Source organism: Pleurodeles waltl, chromosome 2_1, assembly GCF_031143425.1.
Source record: "Pleurodeles waltl isolate 20211129_DDA chromosome 2_1, aPleWal1.hap1.20221129, whole genome shotgun sequence".
In the NCBI taxonomy this organism is placed as follows: Eukaryota; Metazoa; Chordata; class Amphibia; order Caudata; family Salamandridae; genus Pleurodeles; species Pleurodeles waltl.
Window position 1 is genome coordinate 606,671,913 of NC_090438.1, and position 22,306 is coordinate 606,694,218.

The 22,306-nt window shown below is 42.7% G+C and overlaps 1 protein-coding gene across 2 annotated transcripts in view; it reads right to left on the reverse strand.

The window, feature by feature from the left end:
- ELMO1 (engulfment and cell motility 1) overlaps positions 1-22,306 on the reverse strand; it is a 1,154,836-nt gene that overhangs the window by 1,117,077 nt on the left and 15,453 nt on the right. The window lies entirely within an intron of this gene.

A 22,306-nucleotide genomic window follows, 5' to 3' on the forward strand; every position in this document is an offset into this window, starting at 1 on the left:
CTCCGAAGACGCGGGTACTTACCTGCTGGCAGACCGGAACCGGGGCACCCCCTTCTCTCCATTGCAGCCTATGCGTTTTGGGCACCTCTTTGACCTCTGCACCCGACCGGCCCTGAGCTGCTGGTGTGGTAACTTTGGGGTTGCTCTGAACCCCCAACAGTGGGCTACCTTGGACCAAAAACTGAAACCTGTAAGTGACTTACTTACCTGTGAAAACTAACAAAAACTTACCTCCCCCAGGAACTGTGAAAATTGCACTGTGTCCACTTTTAAAACAGCTTATTGTGTTTTATGTAAAAAGTATTCATGCTAGTGTAATGATTTAAAGTTCCTGAAGTACTTACCTGCAATACCTTTCAAATGAGATATTACATGTAGAATTTGAACCTGTGGTTCTTAAAATAAACTAAGAAAATATATTTTTCTATAACAAAACCTATTGGCTGGATTTGTCTCCGAGTGTGTGTTCCTCATTTATTGCCTGTGTGTATGTACAACAAATGCTTAACACTACTCCTTTGATAAGCCTACTGCTCGACCACACTACCACAAAATAGAGCATTAGTATTATCTCTTTTTGCCACTATCTTACCTCTAAAGGGAACCCTTGGACTCTGTGCATACTATTCCTTACTTTGAAATAGTGCATACAGAGCCAACTTCCTACAGCACGTAAGCAGTAGTTTTCTTTTTATTTACTTTTGTAAATATCTTCACTTGGGGTCCTAAGCTCATTTTTCCGTTTCACTCTGAAAAATGCATGGTACATCCAATAGATGAAAATTGCATCAAACCATTTTTCACACATTTAGCTCTGATACGATTTAATACATTTGTTTATTCCACTGCACTGAAGTCCTGAGATGGCTGCTTCAGTGCATCAATAAGATCGTAACTTCGTCATAAATCTTAACGACCTAGTCTCTTGTTTTTTTTCAATGACTGCCTGCATCAAGTCGAGGATTTTGAAACAAATGATAACGTTAAGAGAGTATAATTTTCTAAAGCCATTTCCGCATTCACTAAATTGTGTTTTATCGTTTGCTCATAGACTGGCATGGAAGTGAACGCAGACAGTTTCTTTTGAAGATGTATTAAGCCTGCATGGGCCTTTCAGTTCGCCCTTGGCAAAGGTTCATTGTATATGCGATATGACCTTCTGGTTGGCTCTGGAGTCTTGTGCTGCACATGCCTGCCTTGAATGCAATAATAGGATGTGGCATACTTGTATTTTTTCCATTTAGGGCTCCTAAAAACTGTACAGCTGACACAGCTCTTCTCCTTTAAACATTCTGTATCACCATGGAATTTAACAGCCCACTTCAATAAGAATCGCTTCCAAGGAATTTTGCCCATAGATTATCCAATTGACACAAGAGTTTAAATACGGCAAATTATTTTTCCCTAGGAAACACATTCTTATTATCTTTATGCGCTCTTCACCTGGACAACAGAGGTCTCATTCACAAAATGTTGTGCATACCTAAGCTAAACTTAAAAACGTTGAGCTTAAAAATTTGATTTACAGGAAAACTCCCAGATCACTAATCAGGATCTGTGAAATAAGTAGTAAAATTACTCAAAAAAAAAAAAAAAAAAAAAAAAAAAAAAAACACACACACAGGAAAATCCCTATATTCCATAGAGGTTTACTCTCTTCCATTTTGACGAAGCCAAATGTTTCTTCAAACCCCGGTTCCCTAAGACCTAGTCTGCATACACAACCTTACCAGGTTACATTTAAATTTGGCGTGAAACGTGGCCACGTTCATGAATTACAGAGAGACACACAAGGTGTGCTGCCACAGTAAATTCTCTGAAGGAGGAAGTGTCATCCAATATCACACAGCACTCTTTTGCAGGGACTCTTGCCATTGGCAATCACGTTCTTATTCACTCACTAGCTATCACTAACCACTTAATTATAGTACTTGGGCAATATTCATAATTGAACTCTAAGATAATAAAAACAATTGCAATCATTAGAGTTCAACAAATGCTTCCCAGGGCCTAGAATTCACAACCACTGCAGAATCAAAAACAGTTACTCTTGAGCATTCCCCACTCAGAATCACTTCCGTAAATCTGCATACCCTGTTAGGACTTAGCAAGGCCACATTTGATTCAGGAGGCCAGAATAAATGACAATCCAGAAGTAGCAAAGTGGAGGCTGTTGAACAGGCTCACAAGATAAGGCTAGTTCAACAATTCCCTGGCAGTTGTGTCTACATTCTTTAACTATTTTCGGTGCCCCTGTTACTCCACTTCTTTATATCACAGCTTGAAACACCCTTTAAGACAGGAATTACATTTGAAAGTCATGGGACATGCAACAGAGGTCTGAGGACACAACCATTCTTATTTCACAAAAATAGAAAACTTTATTCACACAATAACTGGTGCATTCATGCTGGGCTGGATGTCCAGAAGTGGGAGCATGTTGGAAGGCCCACAAACACCACATTAGAGAGTGCAGGGGGGGGGGGCACAGTTCAGAGGGGAGGGAAGCATCTCAACCAATCCCTTCAAAAGTAGAGGTAGTGGTTTCCCCAAGGATGCTCCCGGACACTTAGCTCACTCTTTTGCATCTTTGGTTCAGCTGCAGTCGTCTCTTACTAGAGAAACAATGACAAAGCCTGGGTGAGGCACCATCAGTCCTGGTGCAATGAGTTGTGGCAGGCTGAGCAAAGGCAGCATTGAATTGGAGTGTCTCTTGGTATTCAGGCGTTCAGTCCTGATGTCAGGGCTTGAAGTTGTGGGGGCTTTGCAATTACTGAAATGAGTTATGTCGTTTATCGGCATACAGTGCTGTCCAGTACCTACTCTAAGTCAGAGCAGCATCAGACTGTCTGCATTAGTGCCAGAGTCTACCCTCACTCCTAAAGGTGGGCAGCAACAGAAGTCCTGCTCTTGTATTAATCCTTTCGCTGTGTGCCGAGATCTTCACTGATTTTAGTAGAGTTCAATATATACTGCGACCTATGGGGTCACCCCATATCCGAGTACAATGGTAGTTGGTGCCCAAACATCTTGAATCTTGTGCCCCACTTGAAAATTTGGAACAAACTAACCAAATTCAAGTGCACGAGTCTGTATTTATAGTCCAGTCTCATTCTAGATAGGCATTCAAGAGAAGTTTTAAGTTCTGTGGCACTGGCAGACATATTTATACAAATGGCAGGGGATTTCCACAAGAAGCGTTGTGTAAAAGAAGACGGTCAGTATTCTGAATCCACAATGCTTTCATAGGATGTAAATTGGCTCAAAGCGAAGATAGGACAGAGGCAATGTGCGTGAAGTGCATCCCTTTCTCACAGTTGAAAGATAGAAGGACATGACCTGGATCCAAATGTTCAATCACAACTTGTAGCTGGCCACGAGTAGATCTGCTTACGTCCGCAGAAACTGGTGAGATAAAAACACAGGTTTGTCTTGCTTCACTGTGGTTCTATTCAAAACTAGCAACAATAGCATGGTAAGGGAGTAAAGAGCGGAACAAGCAACATAGAGAAAAGTACAGAGAAAAGGGGAGTAAAAAAAGCTTCCTGCATTGCCTCCCACTGTCTTTATATGCATCTTCATGTCCCAAATGCGAGTTGAACACACAATACCTCCGCTACCTCTATCCCCTCACTTACACCATCTTGATCCACTTATGTTCACACGGATGACCCAATGCATGGATTTCCCAGGAAGGGCTAGTAGGATACTTCCCAAAACCTAAGGTGTCCGGTAAAATGCCCATTTCAGAGGACCATGGATCTGCTTGAACCCAAATGCTAGTTGGGGCCTGGACACGGGGACAGTGCCCACCCATGTTGAAAGGAGGTTCACTAAGGCTGGGCTTCCATTTGTACCAGAGACAAATACTCAGCTAGAAGAGTTGCATCCTAGTGGAGCACATGCCAAATGACTATGCAGATAAATATAGAGCTGTCGTACCTAATGAAGCCAGGACCATTGGAACAGGTTAACTGTACAAGGCTCATTTGACCCTGTAGGTGCCTGTGAAAATACCGACAGCACTAGCTGTACCACACAGACTCACCCTGTGGGGGCACTCAAGATCTGTCTAACACCACACACCCCACAAAGGTTGCAGAAAGGCACCTTGTACCCTCTGCCACTTCCTAAAGCAAGGTCTGGGGAGCTACTCAATTCATGTTTGCGACCCAGGTTGACGTGCAGAACAGAAGTTCCTCCTGGAACATGCACAAGTGTGGTTCCTTACTTTCAAAAGGACCTCATCCTCATGGAAATGTGCAAACATGCACATTCATTGCAGGGACCCCAACACTGATCAGACACAATAAATGTTACATAAAGTGCAGCTGAAACAGCTATGGCCATTCTGTAGTACCAATGTTTGCCGTCAGGGCTAAAAGGAACACAGCGAGAGTTTCACTGACGGGGCACGTTTGATAACAACCCTTGTGCGTGCTTTTTTCTATTTTGTTATAGTGAAATATGTATTTATTCAATATTACTATATTAACTATTTCTTCTTCCGTATATTCGTTATGATCCGGATCACAATGTATCAATTACATAATACATTTTGATAGTCTCAAAATTATTTTACTGTAGAAAAAATACTATATTATGCATTCCTGTGTTGTAGCAGCCTAAAAAAGATTCAAGGACTAAAAGTTGCAAGCCACTGGCCACAAGAAGTTCCAATCGTGGGGGAAGTTAAATATATCGCACCAGGATATCTTAAAATAACAGGCTGAAGTTGAGCATGTGTCTACGGTGAGGGAGTGTAATTGGATTGGAGGATGTAAATCTGCACGGTGGAACTGCTGGCAACTTTCCATCCCATCACAGCACGGCCTCAAAGATGCTTCATTTAAGCTACACAAGATGCAGAACACGTGGTAATGCAGACATCAGCTCCTAAGCCGACTGCTTCTCTGGTAGCTTACATTATAGGTTTCTTCTCTTTCCGACTCGGGGAGGTCACTCTTGGGACAAATGATTATTTTAAGAAAGAAATCACTGAAAGAAGGATACTGTTTTTTGGATCATATTTTCACACTGTTACGTCAAATTAGACAATAGTCCATAAATACGAGAAAGATGTAATTTTGACATATGCGGTTTAGGGTGCGAATACCACGTTAAGAGGCAACAGTGACCCAAGGCACCTTCTTCTAGAGCGCAAGGCGTTATGTTTTCGATCAAAAATAGCAATGAAACTCTGGTCATGGCAGCACACTTAACTTAAATGTTGCTTCTGAAGTGACACTTTGTGATAGGAAAAAAAAAAAAAAAAAAAAAAAAAAAAGAACCGACACCAATTATAGCCATTGTCTTTTTAAATTAGTTTTGCTACTGGTACAGTACATTTCGACAGCTGCTTGGTCTTGCAAAAATAGTTTTTAATTCGGTGGATCAGAGTCGCATGAAATAGTAGTCAAGTTGTACCGTGAAGTGGGAGAGGTACTATACTAGTGTTTTCACTCAGATTCACAGAATATGAGTTGAGTAGGAAACAGGCTTACATGTGGTAATAAGTTCAGGACTCAGGAAGGGAGGACAGGCATACCTTGTATAAGAAGAAGTCACTTACAGATGCGCTAAACATTAAGTTTTGTCTGGTGGATGATTCCTGGGGAATGTCAGGGAAACCCCTATGAAAATGGGGTTAATACACATTGAATGGTACCTTTCTTAATAACTACACACTTCTGCAGTACCTTTCCCACACTTACATGAACTTATAAACGTGTAACTACATGAACAAGATGTAAGTGGTGCAAGAAGTATGGAGAAAGACAGAAAGGCTTCATAGAGAGAAATATTTTCCTTTAAAAGGAATATATTTGTAAAATTTCACAAATGTCCCAATTCTAGTCAAGCAAATATAGCATATGTAGATAGTCCACATAAGTGGGTTTAGGGGAAACAAGCATATAATAGTGCCAATTAAACAACATGAACAATATAACAGGAAACTTACAAACATGAGAGGCTGACTGACACGCCACCTCAGCAACTTATCAATCAAATAATCTTCCCACACAGACACAAATCTATGCCTATGAATCTTAGAGACACAGTGTAAAGTTCTTCAACAAATGCAATGCTGTCCTCTCTCTATATTAAGAGACCCCTTGTTATGTTGCATGTATTTGAAGAGTGTGTGTGGGGGTGAGTGTGTGCGCGTGGTCTTTTAGTGGGGGGTGGGGGTTGAAGCCAGGTCTTCAGCTTCTTATAGAACTCCAGATAGGATGTGAATTGGGAGGTAACTCAACACTTTAGAAGTGATGTACGAAATGGGATGCGTGCCAGTAGGAGTCCAGCAGAGCGGAGGTGTGACGTGTCTAGGAGGGTTGGTCAAAGCAGATGGTTGTTCATGTAGGTGGGGGCAGTGAAGTTTAGGGCCTTTTAAATGTGTGAGTAAGGAATTTGAACTGTGTACATTTGTGTATCAGAAACCAGAGAAGTTCCCTGAGGTGTGGTATAATATGTGTTCTGTGTGGGAGGTTGAGGGTAAATCTGGCTGCAAGCTATGGATGGTTTGTAGTCTTCTGGCGGTTTGCTTGCTGGTTCCAGTATGCAGGGTGTTCCCATAATCCAGACTGCTGTTGATGAGGGTGTGGGTGAAGTTTTGTTAGCTGTTGCTTGGGAGTCATTTGAAGACTTTCTTTAGCATCTGGGGTGTGTGGAAGCAGAGTGCTGTGATAGCACTAACTTGCACAATCGAGTCTAGTTTGCCATCAGTGATGATCTTGAGGTCCCTGGCAGGAGTGCTGGGAGCGGATGTGGGTCCAAGGCCATCCAGCCACCAGGTGGAATCCCATGGCAAAATATTCTTGCAGAAAAATCACTACTTCCGTCTTGTCACTGTTGAACCTGGGACAGACTTCTCCAATTGGTGACTTTGGTCATGCAGGCGGTGATCTTGGTCCTTTTGTTGGAGGGTTTACTCGAGAGGAAGCGTACAAGTTACATGTCATCTGCATAGGAGAGGATGTTTGTGCCGTGTCCACGTACGACACTGGCCAGAGGGATGATGTATGGGTTGAAGAGGGTATGACTGAAGGATGGGCCTTGAGGCACTTCACATAGGAGTTTGTGGGCTTCCGGGGAGTACTGACAGCTTGAGTTCATTCATGAAGAAATAGCAAGAATGGTGTAGAGCAGGCCCTTGGATGCCAATCTCATGTAGGCGTCTGATGCAGATAGGGTTGTAGCCCATGTCGAATGTTGCAGAGAGGATCAGGAGCATGAGCACTACTGTGTCACCTCCGACTAGAATCATGCAAATGTCGTCTGAGGTGGTAATAAGTGCTCTGTAATTTGGTTGGCTCTTTAGCTTGTCTTTGTGGTATTGAGGAGCTTGAAGTTGCTGAGGTGGGCAGGGAGCAGTCTGTTGAGTTTTTCTAACACCCTGGTTGGGTACAGTAGGAGGGTGCTCAGTCTGCAGTTGGAGAGAATCAGAGGCTTTTTTTGAGCAAAGAAAATGCAATGGTATATTCCAAGCATCCAGGAAGGTGGCAACGATGATGGAGGTGTTGAGGATGTGTTAGACCCAGGCTTTGAGCAAAGGATGCCTGTCTGTCAGGGAAGCTATGACTGAGCCCCTTCGGTGGATGAAATTGAAGGTAGTGTGGTCTAGTTTGTGCTGATGGCTGGCCACGAGGTTTGGGTCAGCTCATCAGCTGAGGTGGAAAGTCATGTTATGAGTGCGACTTGGTTCAGCTGAGGGTCAACCTAGTAAGAAGTGGAGGTGATCTTGTTGCAGAAAAATTAAACAAACATGTTGCAAAGGCCCTGTGAGGCGGTGATGCTGCTGGAGGCATCTGCAAATGCAGTGAACTCTTTAATAATGGCAAAGATTTATTTCCTGATGTTGGTGCAGGTGTCAATGCCGACTGCAGGTGCCGTATGCTTGGTGTTCCCAATCTGTTGGTGGTATAGTATCAGAACAGATTTGAAGGTATTTGTGTCTATGGTGTAACATGTGTTTATTTAACAGGACAATGCTTCAATTGAAACAGCTACTAGCATTACTAAAACACTTGAAAATATGCTATTGAAAGGTAAAGGTAATGTGCTGCAGGTTTTCCAGCCATGCTGAGACAGTGTAAACAGGCATACACACAATGCAGTTTATAAAGCTGCAGGGAACACCACTGGAGGTGGAATTATTTGCTGGCTTCAGGAGGGCTACAGGGTATAAAGGCAATGGCTGAATAAAGGTTGAGGGGGGACACACTGTGACCGTCGGGAGGGGCTTAAATTCCCAGATTGGTGATGATCAGACAGTTGAACGGACATAAGCTCAAACAGTCCTTTCCGTGCCTCCAAAACCTGCCCACCTCTCACTCCTTGATTGTGCACCTACCTACACAACATCAATCATCCGTCTCATAAACATCACCAAGAACACAGGAGGACCCATGAAATTGCACTAATCGGATTGAAAGCAAAATGGGGCGATCTGTTTGCAAGACAGGCCTTTTACAGAACAAGTGTGAGGGTTCATGGGGGGCGGAAGAGTGGAATATGTAGACTCCAGCCCCACACTTCATTCAACAGTATATGCCCTCAAGTTATCTCAGATACCCAAATGGAAAACTAGCAAACATGAGTTCCGGCAACGCCTACAGGATCATCTAATTCCCAAAATGGTTCTACAGTAAGCTGAACCGCAACAGTGTGCCCCCACTCCCAGAGGCAAAAAAAAAAAAAAAAAAAAAAAAAAACTGAAATGGACAATGACTTGAGATCTAAGTAATTTAATTTACTCTCTTGTCTATCCTCTTTGTCCCATAAAGTTTCAATTGCACTCTAAAATGCTTGCTTATGTACAGTGCAATAAGGTGTTCAGCACCCATTCTTTTTTTTATTTAAGACAAATAACTTGAGTACTTAAATACAAGATTGATTTAGAGAAAGGTACATAGCACCCTTCAACTCCATTATGTGACAGTTTCGATTCTCTTCTCTGCATCCTTTACGTTTCCTTCCAATGAATTTCGACCTAGATTTTCTAGCTACTCTTTCAGTATTTCTCCCAGCTACTTTGTCTCCCTCCCACACTTATTTATCTATAGGTTTGATTTTCTGACCAGCTCTAATTTCCTCAATCATTTATTTTACTATCCACTAAACCACAGTCACCTCTTCTTATTTCCCTTATTCACTGCTTTCCATCTTTCTGAATACATTTTCTCGATGGGCTCTGCAACATGGCTCCTTCCATATTTGCCTTTGACTTACTGTTGTGCTTCATTGCATCACCATAGACTCTTGCTTGACCTCCAAACACTGCTGCCATACCCAATCCTCTTTATTGGACCTTCAATACCCTTTAGCTTTTTTGCCTGTAAACACCTCCTGCCCAGGCTTATACCTGCTTCTCAAACACTTTCAGAGTTTAATTTGAAGAGTCAAAACAACCTGGGAAAAATAGCTCCCTTACCTGCTAAATTAATGTATCTTCCTTCTCATCTCTTGTTTTAGGGCTATCCTGTGTTGGATAGTAAAACAACAGTACTTTTGATAACCAACGTTTATTTATTTAACCAACTTCACTATTGTAGCTCATATGGTACTGCCACCCTTTTCCCTTTTTCAGTTATAGAATCATACTTTTTCTTAAATCTGGAAAAAAAATTCCCCTCCACCCCCACCATCTGCCTTTTTCCCCACACTGCTATGTATAGATTTTTTCATAGCACAAACATAGCTACTAGGAAAAGCAATGTATGGTCAAAACAATGCATCAAACAGTGGTAGGGATAGTCGCTGTAAGGAATCAGGTTACTGCAGGGGACAGAGCACATTTGGGATAGAGGGGCCAGACTGATTACAGCTGAGCAAAAGCAAAGTGCTGGGGGAATAGTTTGTGGAGTGGTAGAAGCTTCTCAGTCTTTAATGCCTTTGTTTCATCCAGTCTCAGGCCCTGAACAACTTCCCTGCCTACATAATGCAAATTCAATAGCATTTCCTGCCAAGGATTCTCAGGCATCTACAATTGCATACTTTCTTATTTTATGATATTCTTTAACTGTTCTTTCTTTTGACATCTTTCCATTTCAAACATGTCACTATAATTCCTATACTAAAACCAAAAAATACCCTCTTGATATGATTCCACTCTACTGATCATTCCATTTCTCTTCTTCATGTTCCTTAACAAATTCTCCACTGGGGATCTTACATTCTCACTACCTTTATTCCTATGCTCTCCTCGCCCCTCTAATGTAGGTTTTTTGCCCCAAATCTCAACCCATGCTGTGCTCTTCTCCATCACCTCTGATGGCCCTTACAAATGCTCCTTTCTTCCCATCCTTTTTATCTTTTTGCTGCCTTCAATAGTGTATATCACTCTGTACTGCTTCCCTTTCTCTTTTCATTTGGTGAATTAGGTACTATCCCCTCTTCTGTTCATTTCCCCATGTATCTCATCATTCATACTCCACTTTCATTATCTGTGGTTCCCCTCCTTATTCAGTATAGGTGACATAAATCAAATATTTCCTTCCTGCTCTCAACATTTTCTCATACTCCTCCAAAATCCAGCTTTGCAGATCATATGCTTTCTTCGTCTCAAACTTAATAGAAAGGAGAGGCTTGTTTTTAACCCCATAATTGCCTTCGTCAATCTCACATTCTTTTTCCTTTGATCCATTTCCTCACCTGCCCCAGCATCAGCAATAGGCATACTTTTTTTTTTTTAATCCTTCACTCTTTTTCTGTGCCCATTTCTTCTACTGCTTCAGGCGGTCGGTGCAGCTATTTAACAAGTCGAAATTCTGTCCATTCCTTATTCTACATTACTAAAATCTTTTGGTCGATGTCATTTCAGCTCTTCCTGGTTTGTCAGTTTCCATGTCTATGCCCTTCAGCCTCTACAATCAATCAATCAATCTTTACTTAATCATCTCCTTAAAGCACTCCCTCAGGAACTACTTGTATCTCACTTGCTCTTGCGTTTCATTGTGCTTGCATTACCTCACTGCTGTGTCAAATTTCATTGTTTCTACTAAGTACGTTTTTCCAAGGTATACCCCATGCCTCGCTCACAAATTCACACACCTTACAGAGATCTTTGCTCCACCTTTGAATTTCATATGAACCTCTGTTCTGCTCCGCTTCAGACGGAGAGGAAACAAAATAAAAGGAATGCAAAGAATACAGCACTCTTAGTCTGAGTAATGACTGTATTAAGGCACTTCCCAAGTTTCATGAAAGAAAAGAATAACATGAGCTTTTATTTCAAATGCAGCAACACACCTGCAATTCTAAAAGTAGTCACAGCAGCAGAATAATGATCACAGAAACAAAAAATATATAATACTCCAACAATGAATATATATACGCACACACAAAAAAATGAAAAAAACAAAAATGCATCACCATGGGGTTTGACATCGACTTCATCCCTGCCTGACAACTTCAGGTCGTGGAACCCTGGACAACCGAAATAGAAGGGAGACTAAACTGCAATGGGATTTATTTTCTGGGCAAGGCGTCCCCTCCCAGAGGAGTTTCTTCTTCCTAAAGTTGCCAAGCTTCCCAATCTTCTATACTTTAAACAAACATAAGAGGAAGGTTCTAGAAACCCCCCACTCCCGTCAAGCAAGTTGTTGTTCAAACACTGGCCATATCAGGTCAGTGTTGAATGAACACAATAGCGACTGGCCAGATACCAAGGTGTACTTCCAAGACTGAGTTGTACCCTGCTCTACCATAACATTCCCAGCCTGGTACATCCTTATCTCTACTACTCCTCCATGTTATGTTCCCATCCTTGGTGAGAAAAGAGTGAAAAACAGGTTAACAAGTTGTGCGCGGGAAAATATCTTCACCACCAAAGTGACGGTGTTTGAAGCTAAGCTAAGCACAAAATGGAGTCAATGGTCAAGATGGAGCCGGTGGTTAAATACAGATAGCATTGCAACATCATTGGCATCTTTCCACCCACCTCATTCCATTTTGTGTTCGTTTCTCCTCTGCACTCAAGCCTTTAATTCTTCTACTACTCCACATTCATTAAATTACAACTTGGTGGTTCTTCCATTTTCATCTTAAGTAGCACTGGCTAATTGTTGCTTCCATTTTACATTTAAACTTATACTTTGTAGCGTTATTTAGCCTCTGTTCAGAACTTTGGCAAGCCATATAACACTAATAGATATGAGGCCATGACAGTATATGCTAATGCCATTTGTTCTACAGTCTTATGCACCCTGCTAACAAGGTTTTCTTTTTAGGGCTCAGTTAGAGACAACTTTAGCTGACAGTAAGGAGACCTTTTCTCTTGAACTCATAACTAATACTCAGAGTGGCATTTCGGGTAGCCCCTTTCTCATGATTGGATGGCTTTGTTGTCTATCTCGGTTGTCCGCTCTTAATTCTGTATTTTCACTCTATTCTTGTGTTTGCCCTGTCCCCACCCCAGCAGGAGCATTTCAGACACAGTGTCCTTTCACTGTATACCTCAGGAGACTCTTCTTTTATTTTAACTTCGCATTCAGCACTTCTCTCCCTCCCCTTCCTGTTTTCTGTTCATCCTGTCATGAACTCACAAACAGCATTAGCAAAGCCAATAGGTCTTGTAACGTCAGGACCTATTGGTTTTGTAAATGTTAATCTTGGTTGTGCTGATGATGAAGTGATAAGTATTTTTTTGTAGTACATTTATACCCTACTGACAGAGTGTCTGCATTTACAACAGACTAAAATGCTACTATGAACAGGCTTATTAAGGTAGAAGCAAGCTAGGCATCTGGTGGCTAGCAACTGCCCATCTGGAGCTTGGGAGGTATCCAAAAATAGGTAATGTTTTAGTCTCTGTATAAATTTACCTAGCAGCCTTTTCATTCTGTGTGTGATCTTTCCACATACTTCCAAGCCAGGGCAGAGAAAGATGGAGCATAGGTGCTGTTATAATAAGTCTTCTGAAAGCCTCTAATTACTTCTAAGTGGTCCCTGCCTTTCGTTTATGTCACTGTGAACTTCATGTCAGGTTACAGGCATAAATGAACACCCTCCAGTATAATGTTCCTTTATTATTGCTTTTCTTATGGTTTTTTTACATGTTTGTCTTTTAACAATGTGGAGCTTTCTTCCACCTGCAACACACTGTGGGTATTCATGACACAGGTCACAGTGGGGTTCTTAATTATTAATTTAATACCAGCTTTGCGTACACCACTAAGACAGATCTGAATTATAAAAATGAACAGGAAAAAAAAAAACGAAAGCCATGAAAAAAAGTCACAATTTCCAAACTGTAAAAATAATATACAGTGTATTCTGAGGCTATTCTGGCACACCCATTTGAAAAAGCGTCCAAGAACATCGTTGTTGAGTCATAGTTCTTCTGAGATCAGTCCGGAAAATACTAATGCCTCCATACCCGAAATTAAGGGATGAAAGTCACATGTTCTGCTCATAGGACACTATTGTGCACTGAAAACAAATGCCATTTCTTCAAAGCTGAATGCCACATAACTAATGTACATTTACTTCTCCAAGACAATATGTGCTGCCTTCACTAATGTACAGCTCAAATATATTGCCTTTTAGTTTTGACTGCCCCTGCTTACATCTGTAGGAGGCCTCTTTATCTTTGTTCGTTAATATATCTATCATCAGATACCATTGCTTTCTGGATAATTTCTGTAACTTAAAATGCCATAATATTCAAATATTTGATTTGCTTCCTATAAAGTGCAACTGATGCCACAAAAATTTTTTGACACTCTGAAGAACCACCAATAAAAAAAAGATAGGTTTTCCGAGTATTTCTAAATGGATGAAATTGGTTAAACTATCCCAATCCAAGAGGAAATTGATTTAATAATGTGGCCCTTAGGTATCTGAACTATTTACCTCCACGTCTGGCTAGTTTTATAGAAAGAGAGGGGAAACTGATCTTCTGAGCAGAGGTAACAGGATGACAAATAGCAGCTAATTAAAAAGGAAATAGGGAATGTGATAAGCAGATATTCTATTTTAGATATATTTAAACTGCCCTGCGCTCCACTGGTAACCAGGGTAGATCATCAGATCAAATTCTTTCCTAAGAGAGATCAACAAATTGCCACACTCTGCATTTTTTAATGTTGCTTGTAAAAAGGCCGCCCCCCAAGGGACTATTACAATAGTTCAGTTTAGAGATCAGGCCGATAGGATGGGAGCATGTGTCTCTAGAGATGAAGAGTAATCCACATTTTAACATTGCAAGGCACAGTGTTTTGCACTGAAGATTCTATTTATTTTTGTATGCAATGATAAAAAAAAAAATCATCTAAGTGGACTCGTCCTGATACAACCTTATTTGTTTCAAAGCAGGCTGATTTTAGACTTTTTTTGTGCATGCTATCTCAGCCACCAATCTCTTGTTATCCAGAATCACTAATTTAGTCTTTTTTTGTTTTTAAATTTAAAACAACAATTATGTTCCATCCATTGTTGGACTGCTATCATACAGATATGCAAATGATTTAACAAGGCTGGGTCGTTCTATCAACGCAGATTACAAGCTAGGCACCATAGGTATAAAAAAAGCAGTAGATCTCAACAACTGAACGTGTTAGGAAAGAGGCTTGACATATGAAATGAAAAGTAAGGAGATAAAGAGGACTGTTGAGGAATTGCTTGTAGAGACTTTCGATTAAATGTGGGAAGCTCAGCATGTTTGACATACTATTTGATCCTCTCCAAGAAGATGCAAATAAGAGTATGACCAATCTAGAGATTCCGACCCTTTTCAGACAACTGACAAGGATATTATGTACTACTGAATTGAAAACAATGGACAGATCCAAGCAAAACAAACTGCTGAAAAGTCAAGTTCTTCTATGATTTTATTATGCTCTTCTGTGACGGATAGCTGTTTAACTGCCTCTCCCTGACTGTTGTAAAGTCTCGTTTTTGGATGGTCACCCCCTCCCCATGTTTTGCTGCTGGATGCTGTTGCTTTTACCTGAAAGAGTACAGAGGCCTGCTAACCAGAACCCAGTGCCAGTGCTCCTTCCCTTAAATTGTACTGAGATTCTATAAACCCAGTTGGCAAGGACATTACCATCCCTGTCCCTAGAGAATGGTACAAGTGGTAGCCAGGGCACGGATAGTAAAGGGATATACCAGGGTTGCAGCACTGATTGTGCCACCCTGGATTTAAGGGGCTCTCCTGACACCAGACCCCAAGTTCTGACTTTCAAGTGAGAAGAGACACAAAAAGACATCGTCACTGATGACAGGACTTAGGACTACGCCACTGTGCAAAGAGAGGACACTTATGTGCCCTGAGGAGACTACTGCTGGATCTACATGATCAACGTGTGCCCATTGTGAAAATGTGTTGGTCCCAACAAGAGGGTCCCCTGTGGACACCAAGAAGCCAAGGAAGACTCCCCTGACTCGTGGGACCAGTCACCTGCAACCAGCACAAGTAACCAAGTGCTGTGTCCAGAAAAGTGCAACCTGTCGGGCTTTTCTTAAGTGCACCCAAAAAAGAGAAGTGACCTGCACTCTGGGAGTGCTAGTGAGGCTTTCACCAAGATTCAAGCCTCTAGCCCCTTCCAGACAACCTCCAGCTGCCGAAGTACCCATGGACTACTTTTGCCACTGCTGAGGCTTGTCTGTTCCCAGCCCAGTAACAAATGGCTTCTCAGACATCACTAGCTCCAGGGCAGTTCCCAGCATAGAGACCGACATCGGCAATGGCCCCTCTCCTGAGATCCTGCATCCTAGAGGAGAGGAGCAACAAAGCATCTTTGGCACAACCAGCTGCGTGACTGACAGCTGAAAGGCCACCTCTGCACCTGGAGCCACCAGCCGTGGTGGCGAAGTTCCAACTGTTGATTCAAGGTTCTGGCTCCCTAAAGGCCTCTACTCCAAGGGTAGAGTGTGAGTCCACCACGAACTGTGCTTTTGTCAAGTACTTCAAATTTGACAGTGCCCGTGGATCCTGTCAGCATCAGGGACAGCCACAGCACCTCTGCACCCGGACTCCCTGGCCAAGGTAACTAAAAACTGACTGTTGAGGTTAAGCAAGACCTTATCTTCAAGTGGGTCCCCAGGAGCTCACCCTACAAGTGAGCGATTGCATGCTTTGATGTTCGTCATTGAATTCAATAGGAATCATTTGACCGTTTAAAGTACTCTATTTACCAGTGCTTTAAAAATTCACAGCTCTGGTTATATGTAAGATAAAAAGTTTGTTTTGGTGTCTAAATTAAGATAAAAATCGGCTTCATTTTTCTAACTTGGTGTCAAATTTCTTCTGAGTTGTTTCATTTACTTATTGTCCATGTTGATATTCTGAAATGCTTTACACATGCTACTCCAGGAAGCCTGACTGCAGTTTGCCACACTACCAGGAGTGAGCTAAGATTTACTGGTGTGAACCCAAAGTCCACTTCTCAGTGTTGTGCTAGTATTACATGGTAAGCCTCCCCAGTCATACCACATAATACTGTGACTGTCCTAAACCATACAGTTTATCATTCAGGATCTTATTTTCTTCCTGAAATTTGGACAGTCAGATTACTACCACTTATTACAAGATGTGCCCCAATGCCAACAGAAGAGTATGGGGCAATACTTTTAAGTATATTGTAGGCCAGGTTTGGATTTCTTTAGTACAAAGGCAAGAACTCTGCTCCAACAGCTGTGAATGTCATTGGAAGACAGCAAAGCCTGAATGTGCTAGTAGAATACCCTTGCCACTAAAGGAATAATTCACCAACCACTGCAGGGGTGTAGAGGTCAGCCTGATGTTGTTTTCTTAAAATATTCCACCATATTTATATGGTGCTAGCCAAAATAAATTCACACACACTCCACAGCCTTTCAGTTTTAACTACTTGGGTGACTAATCTTGTGATACCCTTTGTACCCTTCTTAATCTACTCACTGTCGTTTGAAAACAAAAGTTATTCTCTTAATAGCATATGTGAAAACAAGTTTTGCTTTTCTATGATATGGCAATAATAACTCATGAAAAAAATCTAAGTACTGACTAAAAAACACACACTCTTTTGGTAGCAAGAAACCATTTCTTCAATTTAAGCAGAGATCAGACATTGACTCCGCCCTCAAAAACAGCTAATTCTATCAGACCCTACCAATCTTTCAATATCAGTCACGACACTTGTTATTTCCATCATATGCAGAGCTTTTTTTACTCAAAAGGAGAGAATAAAGTCTGATATCTTCAGAAAAATGATTGCATCAACATGTGGGATTCCCCAGACATTTTTATACTTCTCGCAATTAATGCAAGTATAATCCAGGACAATGAAGTCTTAGGAAAATGGCTGAAGTAAGCCACAATGTCAACTCTTTAATATTCTAAGATTGCACCCATTAGGTTTCTCATCACAAAAAAGTAACCCTGTACCTCTTCAATGGTCACAATAGGACTGCACATCACTATGCGATTCCCTTTCTCAGGAAAAAAAAATATTTCTTTTCTAATGAACCTCACCCACTCTAGTAGTGGCATGCTTCATCACTGGGTCCGACTTGGTTCCTTAAGACCAAGGTGGGCTCAACCGAGTTACAGGAGCACTTAATATAGTTCCTTCTGGTGTCACCAAGGTGTCCCTTTATTTGTGGTGACAGCAGGTATGATCAAAATAAAGCAATAAAGGAGATCACTAGGTGTATTATGGTCCTAGGACCCTAATCTAGGTGGATTTATTAATCAGGTGTCAGCACTTATGAAGGCCTAGTAGGTCACAGGCTTTCATCAGGACAAATACAGGATAATATTTCCCAGGTTGGTGATCACACAAGCAGCATACAAGCACTCCTGTGGTCCTGCATGCAAAGTGGAAGTACCTTAACTGGCCTATTTGTAAAATTAAGCATATATATTACACACATATACACACACACACACACACACACACACACACACGGTACTAGAAAGGGAAGCTAAATAACACATAAACATCCCTGTGTGGGGAACAGATACAAAACATTTCACCAACTGGGGACATATTATCCAGGCCCTGTAGCCAACCCAGTCCATACATCCAATCCCACCCTGCACATGGCCTTTGGCCATCTGCAGTGGGGAGTAGGCCATAGGACCTGGCTGTGAGGACCTCATTCCCCAGGGCTGTTTTTTTATTTTTATTAAAAGAGTGAGGGGGACTGCGGAGCCCCCCCCCCACTCTCGCTGTTAGTCCCTGGGGACCCATCCTCTAGGTCATGGCAGCACTTTTAGGGGGGGAAGGGTGCACAGCCCCCACCTAATCCCCCCAGAGTTATTTTGAGGGGAAAGATGGCATGCGTGCCCCCCTACCGAGACGATTTCAACCCTGGAGACTCCATCCCCCAGGGCCTGTCAGCATTTTTTGGGGGAGGGCCAACTTCAGCCCCACGGACCCCCTCCTTCAGGGCCCGGCGCAACAAAAGTGGGTGCCCTGATGACCATAGCAAAACAAAAGGAAGATGAACGGAGTGCTGAAACTTTTCAAACACTCACCCCCAGTCACAGATCTGGGTTAAATCCGTTGTTCTTTTGCTCACCATGCTACCCCAGTTTGGACCCAGCTACATGCAAATCAGTCTTGCTCCTGCTCCTCATGGGAACAGTCCAGCCTGAACTGCTAGGCCAGATCCTCCCTGGACCAGAAACAAACGTTCTGATACCAGTTTTGCTAGCTTGAATCCAGTGCCAACACCCAGGGCACCCATCATAGTGTCATGGGGGGGGGGGGCAGGGGGTGAGCCCCAGAGCCCCCACAGCCTCAGCTGTCTCCCCACATACAGCATGTGCCCCAGGCCACCAATCCCCCCCCCCCCCCCCCCAAGTTATTTTCAGGTGGAGGGGGCGTGCGTGGTGCCCCTCCATGGGTGGGTTTTCCCCCTGGGGACCCCATGGCCTCCAGCATTTTGAAGGGGGAGGGGAACATGCGGCCCACTCCCCAAGCCAATTTCAGCTCCGGGGTCCCCATGTCCTGACAACATTTTGAAGGGGGCGGGGAGCATGCAGCCCACTCCCCAGGCCTATTTCGGCCACAGGGACCCCATCCCCTAGGGCTTGGTTCTATTTGAGGGGGAAGAGGGGCATACGTGGCTACCCCTCCCCGGGCCTGTTGTTGCTCTGAGGACCCCATCCCCTGGGACCCAGCGTAATTATGAGGGGGAGGAAGACCGTGCTGCCCACCTCCCGGGCTGATTTTAGCCATGGTGACCCCATCCCTAAGGGCTCCGCAACATTGTTAGGGGTTGGGAGGGAGGGGCAATGTGACCCCATTCCCTGGGCCTCTTGTTGCCATTGGGACCCCCACCTCCTGGGGCCTGGTGTTATTTTGAGGGGAGGAGGACCATGTGCCCCACCCCCATCCCCTTTGGCCCAGCAAAACAAAAGGTTGGTGCCCACCCAAGGCTCCCACTATACTGTTGTTGGGAGCCACAGAAGAGGCCCAGGGCCCGCCCTTCTTGCATACAGCAGGAGCTGGCATTACTCTTGCCCACAGGGAGCAGCTAATAATGCTGCTCTCTGCAGGCAAGAGCAAAACTTTCACCTGTTTCCCTGCCTGCTTAGGTGCAGGCAAGAAAACAGGTGAAAAGTCTGTTCCCAGTCACCAGGAGCAATATTGAAGCTCCCCATCCCACTGGGAGTGGACCTGGTGTTTGCTCCGGTTTGGAGGGAGATTTAAAAATCCTCCTGTCAAGCAAGAGCAAACACAGGTTTACTTGTCAGCAGGGAAACCTCTATGTCCCAGGTGAGGCTCAATGGGACAGCTTGCGAGTCTGCCACAGTGTGGGCTCCCCAGGGCCTTTAAAGAGTCAGGGAAGGGGGCCCACACAGCCCCCCTCCATTAAACATTATTCTCAGCCCATGGGGTGAGCTCCCAAGGGTCCCCCTAAGGCACGCCACGTGGTCACCCGTCCCAATACAAAGTATATTCAGACCTGGAGGTGGGCTGCTCTGGGCCTCAGATGGTTCAGTGAGGTGGGGGCACATACTTACCCTCATAAATAATGTTCAGCCCAGGAGTGTGGGATCCCTGAGCCCTATAGTGGCTTGTGGAGGAGGCAGAACAGCCACCTCTCCTTTATGGACATAGCCCTGGGGTAGGCTCCCTGAGGCTTACATAAATATATATATTTTTTCCCCGATGCCACGGCAGCCTCAAGGGATCACTGAATTATTTTGCCCTTTTATTTTATTTTTGGCCCCCAGGGGTCTCTCTGGGCCCCGCCACCCGCCCTCTATATCTTTTACTTTTAAAAAAAAATGTTTTAAGGACCTCAGGTCAGGGGACTGAATTCTCTGAGTCCTGTAATGGCTGCCAGTGACATATTTCTCATGTTACTGGCAGCCAACCAGAGTACTCGCTCTTGCAGAAGTCCGACTCTCACGGGGCCAAAATTGCCCAAGGGAAGTAGAGATACCTGGGCCAATCAGGATGCTCTATTTTTAAACTGTAGCTCCTGCAAAAGTTTCTGAAACTCTTGCGAGCCCAACTGCTAAAATATACAATTATATTTTACCCTTAATTTCTTACAAACTACTGAATGGATTTACACCAAATCACAAGGAGCCCAAACAGTGGCCCAAGATTTAGCTTCCTACCAAATATTGTGTAATTCTGCTCAGCAGTTTTTGCTGTAGCCCGTCTTAAAGAAGTCTATGGAAAACGTATGGGTATTTTGCCTTTTTTTTTTAAATCAGCTTGATGGATCACCACAAAATTTGCCAAGCACAAACTAGTCAAAAAGTATCACCTTTTTAGAAAGTTTTGTGGAGATTCGTCAAGTGGTTCCAAAATGATTAAGAACAAAAAAACACTTTTCCTATAGGAAAGCGATCCGAACTGTAACTACCTAGTGGGGACCGCCACTAGGTAATATGAATATACTTATCTCCATCTAATGAGCTTCTACAGGGCTGCCATTCCAATGTAATAAATAAAGTTTAATATGGATAATTCAGATCTAAGAAGGAAAACTTTTTTTAGTGATTAAAAACAAAGAAATATCTTGCTGTTGTTTACGAGCAGCGTTTGTTTCCATAAGCAGTGCAGTAGGCATATGGGTACGCACATTACAAAATTAGAACAAGCATTTGCAATGCAATGGATCTCGTGTTTGCTTGAGTTAGAGCTATTACCACTGCAAATTCCTAGCTGGACTTTTCTGGCCACATAATTTGAAAATGAAAAGTAAAACATAAGCAAGTTGATTCAAAGCACCTCGGCCGCGATGAGCGTGAAGGAGAAAAGGGAAAAAGAGGTTCACTAGCAGTCAAAGGTATTGGCAAATGTGCAATTATCCATGGAACAGGGTCGATGGCCAAGGTGGTAACTTAACTGCCCCAAGGAGGGACAAATGTAAAGCATCTACAAATGATGATAAAGGATTTTTGAAAGGCAAGCCCATGATGGATGATAGTGATGGGCGTGCGGTGGGCATGGTTAAAAGCATACAGATGATTACAACACATCAGAGAGCTTGCGCGCTTGACCTAAAAGGGAGAATTTGGCTTATTACGATATACCAAAAACGTTATGAGTAATTATCAATGGCCCCCATATTTAGACCTACAGGTCCACAATTATTCAAACTGCCATTTAGAGTCCTGTTGAGGGCTCAGGGCGAGTGAAAGCTTAGTACATGAAGCCACTATCTAAAGAAGAGAGATGAGATTGAACTTCTATTGCCGCAATTCATTTTAAGTGAGTGTCCTAAGTGGCAACTGAAGTGCAAAATATTTACACAACTTCTATTAGAATAAAGAAAACAATTGTGTTTCCGACGGGAAACGTCAAAAAAACTGATAATGGGGACACCAGATAGCATGATACATTGTATAAACAATGGTTACAAGAAAGTGAAAGTACGACGTGTAATGAAAATAACTGACCTGCAGTTTCAAAATATAAGTGGAATGGACGCATGGAGAGACAGAATTCACAAGCTAATGGATCTATGAAAGCGACACAAATCACTCCATTTACAAGCAAATGGGGTTTAGTAAAGCATGCCAGAATGTGCTTGAATACAGAAAATGGTAACAGAATTTGAATCATTAGAATTAAATATGGGATGAAATACAGGCATTGTTAAAAAAAAAAACAAAAAAAACAACAACAAAAAAACACATTTTTTAAAAACGTTGTCTATTCAATATTCAAGTGTGAAATGATGAAACATACTCAATATAATTAGGAGCTGCCCCTTTGGAGTAAGAAATGATATAAGGATCTTTAATGGTATGATAAATATTTATTCTAAAGTACCGAAACTGTATTGTAAAGGGTAAATGTTACAGTGTAGGAGGACGTTTGATGGTGTTTAGCACACTTTCAAAATA